General features: G+C 32.4%; 1 long non-coding RNA gene across 1 annotated transcript; it reads right to left on the minus strand.

The window, feature by feature from the left end:
• Positions 1-11,059: 11,059 nt before the first annotated feature.
• On the minus strand, positions 11,060-14,954 carry LOC123561674 (uncharacterized). Its single transcript, XR_008367449.1, has 3 exons — positions 13,667-14,954; positions 13,109-13,303; positions 11,060-12,515 (listed from the first exon to the last, which is right to left on the minus strand). It is a non-coding gene; the product is annotated as an uncharacterized LOC123561674 (long non-coding RNA).
• Between the last annotated feature and the right edge of the window lie 824 nt (positions 14,955-15,778).

Raw genomic sequence — 15,778 nt, forward strand, 5'->3', positions numbered from 1 at the left:
ATACATACATATACACGTTTGAAATACTGCTTAGTGTAGCAATTCGAAATAATTAATTTTCTGATTATCCCATTAAGCGAGGAAAAAGTAATGTTTTGTGCATTTAGTAAATTAGTCCTTCAAGTGAGTTTACATGTGATACTGTACTTGTTAGAGAGAACAGAACATTCATTTCGATAATATATTCCTTATTTAATCATATATTTAAAGGCGCCGTGTTCAAAAAGCGTGGCAAAATGCTGTTACGAATTTGATAATCGAAATTAGGAAGAGTTAAAAGTTAAATATCATTTAGTTTCTTGTTTGAAAACAAACACTGACATTTGTCTTTACAGTAAGACGAATACTCCGTCTTTACGGTATCATATTTACGTTTTGTTATAGCACAACATATCTCTAAAGTATGTATACATTACAACCAAGGACTAGTTTTAGGCTATATGTTTCATGTACTTCAAGTCTACAATATCTTGGAATCAAATCTTCTTGATGGTACGGTATACGTAAAGGTCTTGTGTACCGCGACCCGAAATTTCCAATACCAGCTTGAGTATATATAAATATTCACTTCGGAAGAAAGTCTCTCAGAATTACAGAAGATTTCCCATTTAGTAGACCAAATAGGAGATTCTGAATGTTACTAACTATTAAAGGTATATAGTGCTTAATGTACATTTTTGTATTGTTGAAACGGATGTTTACTACTTCAATACAAACTGTTGGGATACTGTACAAACGTAAGCTATTTTTCATTTATTGCTTGAATAAACAATATGCTGTATTTGCAAATATTTACCTAAAAATATTTAGTCAGTTTCATGCATCTTTAATAACATGCTTCTAACTTTGTCAACGTCAATGATAATATTTTGACAATATTGTGGCATAGACATATCTACAGTAAATTAAAAAAAAATGTGTTTTACATGTAATACATATATGAAATAGTCAGGAGATCACATATTTCTTTAAATATTTACATTTGTTTCGTATTATATTACATCTATGAGTATAATTATCAAAACTTTGTCGCTTTCAGCAGAAAAATATTTATATCAGAGAATGTATTTCTTATAAATGTCAATATTGTATGTGTGAGATATCTTCGCTATTGGTATAGCACAAAGTATAATAAGTTTCCGTGGATGTTTTGAAAATATATTTAACACTTTATCAGATGTCAGTCAGCGTGCGGATAGTTATTTTGCTGAACGTGGTCCACAATCCTAGAAATTCTTGTTTTGTTCTCTCAGCTATTGTTTGATATAGTTATTTAGAATTTTTAATAAAGTATATTAATTTAATTACATTTGTAAAAAGACTTATGCAAATAATAATATCTCAATAATTTCCAATATTAATTTCTGTGTTCTCGTCTGCGATTCGCCTGCAATTGCCTACACTACTCTTCAAAGCCCCGCTGCTCTTTATCATCAAAGTTAAAATCAAGGAAATAACTACGTTTTGAAAGTTCATTTATAGAAAAATTTCTCGCTTCAGAACCACAAAACAGTGAATTACAATACAAGTCTCATCTGATAGATGTCTTGGTAATGTCATACATGTTTTATCTGTTCGTTTTTTTATTGCAGGGAGTTATCCTGGAATTATACCAGATATTGTCTGCGACACGAAGAGCAAAACGAGATATACTGCTTAATAAGTAGTTTTCTCTCTATGTTTGATTGGCAATCTGACTTTCTTATAGCATTTTGATGGTGAACATAGGAATGACTGACTTTAAGAGCTAGCACTGGGATACAACTGGTATTCTGAGGCAATAAATGTCAAATATTTAACAAAAGTTAGACTGGATTCATTAGAGAAATGTTTAATGAAAATATTCTACGAAAGTTTTTATAAAAATTTTGACAAGGAGAACTACATGTAATACTAAATACATCAATATGATTTGAATGCGACAAGGTTTGGCTCATATTTTTTGAGGAACGGATACGAAATTACGAATATATTACTGTAAGCAGTTCCACATTTTTATGACAAAAGGTATCCTATCAAGTATGCAACTATTGTTTTATCTATACGCTTTGTCAGTGACGTGCAAAATGCAGGACATGATAGCTAAAACGAACGTTTCGTGGACAACGGACTCTTTTTTTGCACGTCAAGCTCAAGAAGAAAGGTGTGGTTTTGCAAATGGAACTGGCAGCTATGCGTTAGGACTAGCAGGAAATAAATCGGGTCATGGTAATAACATATATAACAATGAGATCTTAGTAGTTAATGTATCAAACTGTGGATTTGAGGCAGTGCAAAAACATATCTGTAATTTGTGCTCCTTACCAAGAAATGTGTCTATAGACATGTCCTGGAACAATATATCGATGCTAGATGACAAACAATGTAACTGTCCTGTCATAAAGGAAATCGATTTCTCAAATAATGAGCTAACAGTGCTAAGAGCCAATACATTTGTTTTCATCCAATACGTGGAACGAATTTATATGTCCGGAAATCATATTTATCAAATACAACAACGTGTTTTCAATAAGCTAAGACGGTTAGAAGTGCTTGATTTATCAAATAATGCTCTAAGGAGGATATACTTAGATACTTTTGATAACCTAAGAAATCTACGTATATTGAATCTATCGGCAAACAAAATACAAAGCATACGGCCTGGGACATTTTCAGCGCTAAGGAACTTAGAAGAGTTGGACTTGTCAAATAACGATATTCATTCGCTAGACAGTGGACATTTTAATGGTCTTGAAAATCTACGAATTTTATATCTCGCTTTTAATAAGCTGACAAATGCAAAATTAAACTTTTTGTTTCCCTGTGTCAATTTATCTTTATTAGACTTGAGCGGAAACAATTTTGTCAGTTTTGAAGAAGGGTCTCTAAATGTCTTTCACATACACAAACTGTTTTTGAATAATTTATTACGTTTAAGATATATAATGAATGGCGCTTTTCGCAACGGCGATCGCCTTACAAAAGTTGACCTGAGCAGAAACAAAAAACTAATTTTTATTGAAGAATATGCCTTGCAAAATATGCAAGATTATATCACATATGATATTAGCTTCACCTTGTTAAAATCATTTCCAAAGGTATCATATAATATGAAAATAAAAGCAACAGAGACTCCGCTGAGATGTGAATGTACCCCAGTAGCAGATACATGTTCTCGTAATGATTCGTCAAAAGATGGTAAACAAACTACACACGTTTGTGGGCCAAGCATTGTTTCACAAATAGCGGACAACTATTTTGTATACGTTGGCCAGCGTCTCGAAATAGATTGCTTTGCAGTTGCAGAGCCTAAACCGCTTGTGACATGGGAAAGAATATATTCTTATCCGAATGGAACTTTAAGTAGTATAGACCAACTAGCCGCAAGCTATTTCTTAAATATATACATTTTATCGTTAAATTTCGAAGGCAAATACCGATGTGTTGCAATGTCAAACAGTATAATAGTCCATAAGAATTTTAATATATACGTAAAACAAATAGATATAGGTATAAAAGTATTGTCACGTAGCTCTCACTCAATACTTGTTGCTTGGAACAAGACACAACATGCACAACGTCACGTGCTTTTATATCGTGCATTTGAAACAACTTCTGATTATATTATTGAGAATTTGAATGAATACTGGAAAGTGTTTATAGTAAGGTATTTGCAGCCATTCACAGAATATGAAATATGCATAGCCTCTTTTTCAGACATAAATGATAAATCGTGTGTTAGAGCGATGACTTTAAATCAACAAAAGCAATCAGGATCAGGTGGAATTCGTCATAATAACCTCGCAATAACATTTCTTGCTTTATCTGGAGTTGTGTTTGGTGTTTTCATTTTGGCAACTATGTATAGGTGTCTACAAAAAATCCGTATCATTTCAAGACAAAATATTTTCATTGTTGCTTCGGAATCACGCGAATGTTTTGCTAACGTAACGGAATCTACATTTACGTATGAAAATCACAATACAGAACGTTTGGTTGATACAGCGTAAGAGCAAATAAAAAGGGTTTCACTAATAGATACGAAAGTACGATTTGCATTTCTATTAAACGAAGAAGAATGAAAATATGTGTTATTGTGGATCAGGTCACAGTTTGTTTGTCAAAATTACTACGTCATAGCGTCAAATATAATAGCTGTGCGTTTGAACAAAAACGCTATACTACAGCTATATGTTAGGTGGATATTGTCAAACATATAGATAATAATCCTTGATATCGTGTATAAGACCAAATCATTAATCTCAAACTTACAGTGATTTCTTGTTAAATAAAATCAATGTGTGGAATCCCGATGCGAAGGACTTATATCCACTGGATATATTTTCTTTCTTAAATAATGCTTCCTAGATTTCTATCTTTATCTTATATGTCACCTTTCAATTTTGTTAGCTCGCCTGAGATACATACGATGTAAATGTCTGCAATGCTGCATTCTTATCACCTTTATAGCAAACCAGTTCTCACCTTTGTAACGAAATTCAATTCAGTTCTCCTTGATAACGAGTTTGGAAATCCTGATTAAATTAAGGCTAAACAAACAAAGTGATCAGATTAAACACAATTTTTATTTTTTGATAAATCAAGTTATTTACAATAATATGTCATTATCGCTGGATTTTTATAGAAATAAAAGAAATTGCATTTAGGCACCTTTTATAAATAATAATTCATATGTTTTTTAACAATGATATCACTTAGGCCTGATTAAATTAGGGCTAAACAAATAAAGTGATAACAGTATTTTTATTTTTTAATAAATCAAGTTTTATAACAGTAATATCTCATTATTGCTGGATTTTTTATCAAAAATGAAAGAAATTGCATTTTGGCACCTTTTATAAATAATACATCATGTGTATTTTGAACAATGATATCTCTTTATCGCTGGATTTTATCAAAAATAAAAGAACATGTATTATGGCCACAAACGGGGAACTATATATTCCTAAATCACAGTTCTTAATATATAATCAGAATTTTCTACAATTAATAAAGTTTTCTTATAAGTCAGTTCACATAGCACATTCCATAGTGTCTATTTAGAAAGGTCTCTTGCCAAACACATCCATCGTGCCCATATATTGCATTTTTAACATATAAAATCCTTCTGTCCATATTTCTTTTTTATTTATCAAAAGTAAAACTGAACGCTTCTTTAATTTCTAAAAAAATCCAGACATGATCATTTTTTTCTGGTTTTATTTTGTTACTTAGATAAAAAGATCATAATAATTGAATTAAAAATACTTGTCATTTCTCTTATTCAGTTTTAAATTATTATTTTATTTTTATTTAATAAAGGTGAGAGTTTTCTAAAAGGGGTGAGAATTGCTTTGCTGTAAGAGCTATAATTTAATTTGTCAGGACATTACTCAACATGACTGAGCAATTACGATTAGTATATTATCTACTGAAATAATTTTGTGTATATTCTAAAAAAAGGTGCATTTCAGTCGATAAAATACGAAATACAAGAAATATATTATTATCAATAAAATGTAGTATCCTCTGACATAGACTACATGTCAAGTCTACAGGAGTTTTATGAGTCCGGTTTATTGGGGATTAAGATGTTTAGCATAAGGGTGTGGGGGAGGGGATCACTTATATAGGAGATTTTCTTTTCCTGTAACATTAAGAATCATCGTTTTATATAATTATAGTTTAGCCCTCCTGTTTCTCTGTTGTATTAAGGAATAAAATAATTATATCTGTCACTAGCACTTGTTTTGCAATATCATATATTTCGCAAAATAATATTGGATACGTTATTTTACAATCGATGTTAAAGACTTGTTCTGTACAATATCATGCAAAAAAATGTATCGGACGTGGCGATAAGTGAGTTCAAGATGTTTTGGATATGTATGAGTACAGATATATTACGTATTGACAATATAATTGTTTGTTTGTTTGTTTTGTTGGGTTCAACGTCCCATCGACGCAATTATAGGTCGTATGGCAATTTTCCAACTTTGATGGCGGAGGAAGACCTCAGGTGCCCCTCCTTGCATTCTTTCATCATGAGCGAGCATCTTGGCAGAACCACTGACCTTTCGTAAGCCAGCTGGATGGCTTTCTCACATGCAGAATTCAATTCCCCGAGTGAGGCCGTTTTTTACCAAGTAAGTAAATATACCAGGCCGACTATTCCACTTTTAAACGTATTAACAAAATCATCGTTTCAAGCGATTACTGATGTTGATATCCATGCGGATGAATATGCAAAGGCTTTTATCGTATAGTTAACGATCAGATTCATTTTTTAATGTTTTTATTTTTAAACTGTGTTTGTCTGTCTTGCCTGGAAGTGTGTTTGTTTTTTATATGTATGTTTATTTAATTTCTTTAATACAGTTGTTGATATAAGAACAAAATGCTGAAAACTTGAACCATTCCGCCAGTATCATATATTTTGCGTTTGCGCTCGACCTTTCGAAAAATAGTGAGAACTATTCTCCCCGCCCAGCGTCTGCATCACACCAGGGTTAACACATTTATACGATTATTTTTGAAAGCCTAGAATGCACCCCTCTTACAGAACCCTAGCACCAATTTAAGCGGACTTTCATTAGTAATGCTTTGATATTGAAAGGACTCCACGATTCCAGTGGGCCAGAAACAACAACACTCAGTAACCATTGCAAGTTTATGTAAAATATGACCCTTTGTCAAATTCTATTGAAGTTTTCCTTTCGATTATCTACCAAGCTGTATCTCAAATAATAACGTCGATATGTCTTGTGTTAATGACACATTAGCTGACAGAAAATATTTGTAATACAGACTTCAGATTACGGAAATTATCATTAAATAACTGATTTACTTAAATTTGACCCCTGGTATGGACAGGTCATTATCATTGGTCAGTTGAAGCACTGTTTGATTCGCCTTTTCTTTAAAAAGTTTTTTTTTCTCTTTAAATATAACATGGTTATTATAACATTACCTTGGTTTATAATGTTATATTCGGCTCGAGCGGATTAAACCGAACCTGAATCCCAGTTTCTAATATTATCTCAGTCAAAATGACAATAACTGTTGATAAACGAAAGTCGAATACAATGTTTTGTATTCGATCGTGAAATACATGCTGTATTTGAGACAGAAAACTTGTAGGTATCTGACAAAAGACTATTCCATTGAGGTAACACATCATTCTGAACAACTGCGGAACCTTCCAAGTTGACTGAGTACTGCTAGAAATTATTACTTTAAATATTTTTCTGCTTTGATCCAACACGATGTGAACATACGCCAGAACTGAAAAGGGCACGAAGAAAATTTAAAATGTTCTGAGCATACTACCAGCTAGTTTATAGATTGATGAAAGTGCAAACTGCCAATAACTTATTGTCACATTGATGTTAAATGCGATGAAAATTACTTCTTTCAAACAAATGAATTCATCTTCTCTGCTGGAGAAGATCTTTATCGTTAAATATTATCTATATTTAGGCTTAATATTGCAAACAGATTGGCTTTGTTATGATATCTTGCTGGAAGCAAATTTCCCGCTGTGACATATTGCCAGTAAATAATCTAAAACATTAGGATTGATATAGAGTTAGTGGAATAAATCAGTCACATTCTGATATGAATCAAATTAATGAATGATAAGTCTGACACGCATTAGTCATTGTTCGTCCTTTGTTTGGCTTTCACCAGAATGAAAAGAACAAAAGCATAGCATAAATTATCGGGCTCTTAAACAATATGGTATTCTCTGTACACCAAATAAAGAATTAGAAAATGCTTAAAAACAGTTATACGAAGTTAATAGATATGTACAATTTGTAAAAGCGGTAAAGTATACATTTGTTTTGTTGCCTGGAAATATCTGTTTCTCGATGAAAATTACTATACATTGGAAATTTCGGAGGCATTCCGCTTAATACAAAAGACAAGACATGCCCATTACATTTCTTGAAACGATCCTTCCAAAAAATATCTGACTATAAAACTGAAAACTCACATCACCTGATGAGTTGAACATTAAAATTTAGAAATATATAAATGAGCTGTCTTCATTATTACAGACTTTATATATAGCCTTTAATAATTGTTGTTTTTGCAAATAGACTATAGTGTAATTATAGTTCAGTTGTTCTGTTTTAAAGGGAACAAATTAAAAAATTCTTAATATGATAGGAAAATATCTTCAGCAGAAGTTCCTAAAACATTAAGAAGCTTCTGTAATGAAGCCCAAACATATAACGTGTGCTAGGCAATATTGGGTCATGGGTTTGTAAATGATTATATTTTCAGAAGTATAAATATCCATTTATATGTAACTAAGCCAATAAGCACATGATAGAAAGTAGAACGCAAAAAGACATTTATGTATTATGCAAATGTTTTCATACTTACAAGAAACATAAAGTTGTTTTGTTATTGTATGAACAATATGACTTTCTATAGAATATGAAAGATATGTTGGATGCATAATTTGATTTTTAATTAAAGCATATTTAATTTTTCAGCTGCAGCATACTCACCCGACTCATATTGATACGATGTCAGTAAAAATTTAGCCGCGAGAACTGTATTAAGGTTGTTTATAGATTCCACATCTTGATGTTTTGAAGGATTAACATGTTACTAACAACATATGTCTTCTTATTGTAAGTTATGGATTACGTATAAATGTAACGTACATCGTAAACACTATTAAGTGTTAAGGGGAAAAAACAGCCCATTTTAATACCTGACATTGGGTCACTTTTCATTACTTGATCAGGACTGACTTTTGCAGCTTTTTGGGGAAAGTTTCAACATAATAGTACGAACAAAGTTTTGTAAATGACAAAGTGGTCGAATTTATCATCAGTCAACCTGCGTACAGGCCCCATTTTACAAACCCCTTTCAGCGCCTCACTTCGTGTGAGTTTGCTAACTAAATATAAATTTGAATTATGTAAAGTTTTCAGCAAATGTTAAGCTTTTTTTATACCGACCATTGATTACAAATTGCAGAAATAAAAAAGTTACAGGTAAAAACCTCATTTTCTGTTCGGGTTTATCATCAGTACCAGTATGTAATTTTCTTGACAGTTAGATTGTAAAAAAGTAAAGAAACAGCTTAAGTTTGTAAAATGCGTAGGAGAATCGCTTACTTTGCTCACACAAAAGCTTAAGGTATCAGAAACTACAACTTAATGTAACTGAAAGTTGTTTCATTATTTTCATATATCAAAATCGTTTGCTTTAAAACGTTTATTTTTCTAATATACCACAGGAGGCAAGCTTAATGTGGATTAACTCGCTGTATATATCCTGTTAAATATCATAGTAATTACACTACTGATAAATATATTTTTCAAATACAAAATACACAATCTGATAAATATACTATGCAGCTTATAATTTTATTTCAGCTAATCGTAAATTTGAAAAAAAGTATAAATCGCGCCACACGATGTTTAAAAACTAAATTATTTGAGCCGCGCCATGAGAAAACCAACATACTGGCTTTGCGACCAGCATGGATCCAGACCAGACTGCGCGGATCCATGCTGTTCGCTAATGGTTTCTCTAATTGCAATTGGCTTTGAAAGCGAACATCATGGATGCAGGCTGGTCTGGATCCATGCTGGTCGCAAAGCCATTATGTTGGATTTCTCATGGCACGGCTCATTTTGAAAACAACGGCAATGGTTGCTAAGTTGCTTCAACCGAACATCTTGTTCTAATATCAACGTTGTAGCCCAGTACTCCGGCCTTCATTTTGTTGTTAAATTACATTATTGTAATATCCTGCTGCCAGTCGTATAAAACGTTTTAGTGTTAGCAAATGTGAAGTCTTACTGTATCTTTTTAAATAATTTGCTTTATTTCTATCAACATTCTGGCATACAAACGGTGTGTAATCAGCACCACTTGTTTTATATGCTCTAATTTGACAGTACGTTTAGAGAAAAACTACCGTCAAGTTAGGACTATTTCAAATTACTCTAGTGTTTTTACCTATTTTTAAACCGATCATGAATTACCGTTTCTTGGATCATATATATATAATGACTGAAAGTGACATTTCAGTGATTTTAAGGTAGATGTTTTCCTGTGAGGGCCAGTCCCTGATTTTGCTTAAGTCAAACTGTCAACTTCGATCCAAAAGAAATATAACATAATGTACTCTACATAGTTTTCAAAAACAAATGGTTAACAGAGAAAAATAAGTGAGAGACATTTTCGCTGTAATATGATGCAAATTGCATTTTAATAACGCATGCCCCCACCCTATGTAAATTAAAGTTCCGAAGCAAAATTAAAAATAAATGTTCAACTTCAACAGAGATAAACTGTTGATTGCAATTGCCAACATACGACACCCCTGATGTACTTTCGTAATTTGCATTACGCTAAGAGACTGTATTGAATAGTAAAAAATTATTTAAAGACACAGCACGACTAAGAATACCAACCATCATATGAAACATATAAATATGGTTCGTCGAGATAACATTAATCTTGTAAGTCAATACATATACAATGTTGATTAATTACAGAGATATGATTCATTAGATAGACCAAAAAGGAAGCATAAGGTCATCTCTAAGATTGATGTTTTCTTGCTTTACATATCAATGAAATTGACCGCTTTATTCTCATGTTAAGTTGTTCATTTTGATCCATGTTTTCCTTCAGTATTATATATCAATACGGTTATATCATAATTTTACGTCTGCATTTTTGGAAAGAAATGTGAAAAATTAAAACAAATTTATACAACCAGTAAACTATCTAATAACTGCTAAACCAATACATCCAACAGAAATCATTATGGGATAAGGCGTTCATTGTAAACTGTATGCTGTATATTTTTGTAATTTTCTTGATGAATAATGTCAACCAACTTTTATATTGATGAGGCGAATTGATAGTTTGGTTGTATAGTGTAGGTTACCAAAACATTCTTTCAACCATTGAACACAAGGACGAACAGTTCAATCTATAACGGCTATCAGTTTCTACGAAGAAAAAACAGAGGCCATATTGACTGTTGCATTGTCTTCAAAAACGCTTTCTTCATAGATAAAATCTAAGACAGTTTTAACATTCTTCATTTATTTATTTTATAGTCTGTAGGTCTGACGTTCATGCACCATTATAAACATTTATAATTCCATTTTATTTTAGATACCAATGGCATTCCCTTAAAAATCTAGACATTTAATTAACTCGGGGACAATCGTGATAATGGCAGATCAATGTTGTATTCTTATAATAGTACTAGCACCTGCTAGTAATTGTTGTTGCCAAGTTGAACTATAATAGAAGTCTATTAGGCTACATTTATAGAACATTGCCAACATAAAGCTTTATTAACATACTCAAAATTGATAAAATAACATAATGAAAAGAGCTGTCTAATCCTTATTTAATTATACTTAGATGCACCTCTTATAGAAATAAAAATATCTTTCTAACTGTTTCTGAAATAAAATAAATAAATTAAGAGTCTGATATTATTTTGCTTGGTTGCGTTAGAAGAACTACTTACAGATTTTGTTATTCATAAGCCTTTCTATATCACACATTAAGTTTCCATATAACCTTATACATTCTCTTCTTAAGGAAATTAATTGAACCTTTAGTTTGAACACTTCTCAGTTGTTAAAATTGTCACATTTACTACGTAAATAAACGTACACATCGAGATACAGTTGATCGTCTTCCTGCTCATTTGCACTTCAGATAAACAATTTGTGTTCATTGTTTAAGTAATTATATACAAAACAATATTTCCAAAAGTTTAACCATGATTCCACAAGGGAGTATTTTTGACAAAAAGTCATAAGTTGTTCATGTATTCATTATTCAAATTATGTATAAAACTGTCCAATATAGATAAGAGATTAATTAACTGCCTATAAAATGAATAAAGAGTTAGTGAATAAAGATGTTGTAATTGCTGTTGTACTCACTCATTTAATCTTTCTTTGCGTTATTTTCCTTTCTCATAAAGCCCTCCTAATGCTATATCTTTCAACGTTATGGCTGGCAGTCTAGATTTATTTTCCTTGGGGATTGATATCTGGCATTTTCGTAAGAAAATGCGCAACTACAAATGAAGACTTTGTCCGGAAGTACATTACATTTAACAAAGAAGAATAATCGGGTGAAATAAATGACGCAATATTTAACAAATACCTCATCAATGGAATTATTCAAGAACCACTCGCCTGCTGCAAATAAATTGAGTACTTCAATCATTTTACTTCAAGGCTTTTAACTTTGTTTTGGTACTACATGTACTTTCAGCTTTATTAAACATAACTGTTGAGGCATATATATTAATTATCCTAATTAATCAGGAAACCACTGAAGTGAGTATGGAAACAACAGCCTGCAAGCGTTCCTGTTCCGGTTTTATGTCCAATTTTAACATATATTGTGTCCTCTGCTTTCAGTTCTAATACAATGGTTGCCGATCTTAGCAGCCATCTATCAGAGTTATGATCCAGGAAAATGTAGCCAACTTTCGAAGTGTTGTGCATGATATACAGATGCAGCTGAGAATAAAAATAAAACAAATTAATTTCAGTAAATTATCTAAAAAATGTAATTTTTGTGCATATTCTTAATGTGGGTGTAGGTCATTTCGCCCCCCGCCCCTCTCCTTAATGAACGAAATGGTCGGCTGGACATTTGCCTCTACCCCCATCCCCCACCCTATCCAACCCCCAGTTGTAGTAGATCCAGAAGATGTTATTTTCAGTATATTGATTTTCTTCATGTTATAAATGTCGCACTCAACAACTTTATAACAACGCTTAAAGTGCTTTTAAAAAGCAATTACTGACAGTTATCCAGCTGGCTTACGGAAGGTCGGTGGTTCTACCCAGGTGCCCGCTCGTGATGAAATAATGCACGGAGGGGCACCTGGGGTCTTCCTCCATCATCTAAAGCTGGAAAGTCGCCATATGACCTATAATTGTGTCCGAGCGACGTTAAATCCAACAAAATAAAAAATAAATGACAGGTAGGTGTGGATGCAATACCATTCATATAATTCCATAAATAAAAATAAACCTTCAAAAAATATTTAAATTCTCAAGTAGATGCCCAAATGAAATTTGATGTATAATATTTATTGCGAACATACGTGTGCTGAAGTCGACTTAGTACGCGACAAGGTTGATGCAGAATGTACCGTCCACCAGAGCAACAAAGACCCCTGGTCCAGGTTTGTAACCATTTCCGATATTTATATGCACAGTACCAAACACGACTGTGGTACCGATAGGCGGATCGGGAAGGTTGGTTGACAACTGGGCCATAAAGGCCACGGGTTGAATATCTAAAATGGAAATAAACGTGATAAATGAACTTTAAAGTAATATTTTAATATCATTCGGAACTCTCGGCGTCTATAGACTGAGATAAAAGATAAATATCTTCCTTTGCATTTTACTGAGTTTCTACATCGTTAGCAGAAGAAATTGTGTTTATATTTCATATCATATTTAACATGTAATGTGAAAAGCAGTTTGAGCGAATATCTACCACATGTGCACACTGTCTACGTTATATTTCACAAATAAGCATTTTGCTAGAACTGGTCGGAAATCGAAGTCGCACATTACCGTTGGTACCCCTTTGTGTTTTCATCTAGATATTAAGTGTTTGAACTTAACCAAATGCTAAGTATATTTTTACTTACCTTTACATGAATTCCTCTGCTTGAGATCTTGAATTTCTCTATCTAATTGCAGTAATTTCTGTAGCACTTTATAATCGTATCGAGGTCTTCAGTAAAACAGTTTGACATTTTAGTTAAAACAAGTATCGCCATAATCCAAGTCATGCAATATTTGTCTCGATATGTTTTCCACATTAACCTCTTGTTATAAATAAATAAGATGAATTTGTACATACTTAGCCCAGCAGTTAATCTCGGCACAGTGTACGTCAATAAGTTTACATACTGTGGAAGGCTGCATGCACAATGAGATTTGAATTGTTTAAGAAGCCGGTACATTCTTCTCGGGCAGAAACTTTAAATGCTTTTTCAAACAGAACTAAGAAGAAACATAAGCATTACAAAATATGGTCATTTCTTGAAGAAAGTTAATATATTAGTGGCATTCTATAAATATTGCATTATGCGTGAATATTAAGTGTCTTCTCATATTGTCATATTTATATTTCATATTGCCATTACTAACACTAGGCGTTTCCTGATATTTTACCAATGTCGGCAAAATTCATTTATAACCCAAATGCCAGAAGATTCTAGTGCTATTAATACCAACTAACGATTCGTGGACTGATTATATACTATTTATGTAAAAGTATACATAAATCAGATATCTTGATCCTGAAAATGCATTTCTCGGTTCAAAATTAGTTACTTCGAGGGAAAAAACATAACGTTATGCTAAAAAATAAGTATTTCATTTTGCTTTGTTCATTCTTAAATTTGTAAAAGACATTATGGAAGAAAAATGATATATCACTGATTGTAGATGCAGATGAGAATATTCGGATCCCAGGTAACTATTTTTGCGTTAACGCGGCGGAGCCAGAGCCTCGTTACCCTGGAAGCGTATATTCCCCACTGCATCTACAGTCAGCGGCAGATTATGATAACCTTGTGTAACGTATAAGGGTAACAAAATGCTTATAACGTAAAATACTAAAGGTAAGTGAAAAGAAAGGAATAACAATTTTTTTATGTTTTAAATCAACAGTTCAAATACCTTGAAAATATTAACTAACCGTTAAGTCCAATTCTAATATGCAAGAATAGTCCAAACCTTGTCCTGGTCAAATTCAAATCCAATTAGTAGTCATTCCGAATTCCTCACAATATCTAAACTGAATTTAGTATATCAAAAGAATAAAAATCCTCTGTTTAGATATAAGTTGTTCAATCCACAATGTTAATGTAAGTCCATCAAATGTTAAATGTCAAAACTGGTAATATTTCATTATTAAGAAATACAGGAATGTTGTTCAATAAGATCTTACTTAGGGGTTACCTGACGTCAAACAGCTTCGTACTTAAAGCATCACGGAAGGTTCCAGAACTTTTATGTACCGTGAAGAATAAAAAGGAAGATTCAGGAAACCCCAAGAATAATCCAGACTGAAATAAATTGTAACACCCTGATTATCAGTATTCGTGATGGAACCTTCTGGATAAGTTATTTATTGACAATACATAATATCTCAAAACTAGGTCAGGGTTTACATTAGACAATGCATTATCAATGTAGAAAAATAAAAAAGTAAAATATAAGGGGAAATGACATGTACATAACACTTGCAGATGCGGTTTGTATTGGCTCAAGCAGATAGGTAAATTATTTGAAACATTAAGATATATATGTATTCCTCACAAACAATCTCCGCATTAATCGATCAGTTCTTCAATTTCCGTTTCATTGTAAACATAATCGCCTTGATTAATAAATAAGTGTTCATGATAAGGTGTCACCCCGGTATTGAAGTACTTCCGGGTCGTTGTATCCTAGGAAGTAGTTGTTTGAAATTTTGAAGTGCCCAATTTAAAGCCATACCTACTTTGACATGTTAAATTCTAGATGTATTTACTGACACTGTGTACATTTTGTGTCATTTCTGATGTCATTAACAGTTGTTTTGTCTGTGTTTTTGAGGACTACATTTCTGTGCGGAAGGATTAAAAACTACACCAGACTGGCGGCCATGACAGATGTCAGTTGAAATTTGAACATGGACTAGATACTTTGATGTGTAGCAAAAAAGTTCATTGTTGATTATGGTGTTTTTCTGTGATATATTGACTGGG

Source organism: Mercenaria mercenaria, chromosome 15 (genome assembly GCF_021730395.1).
Source record: "Mercenaria mercenaria strain notata chromosome 15, MADL_Memer_1, whole genome shotgun sequence".
Classification (NCBI taxonomy): Eukaryota; Metazoa; Mollusca; class Bivalvia; order Venerida; family Veneridae; genus Mercenaria; species Mercenaria mercenaria.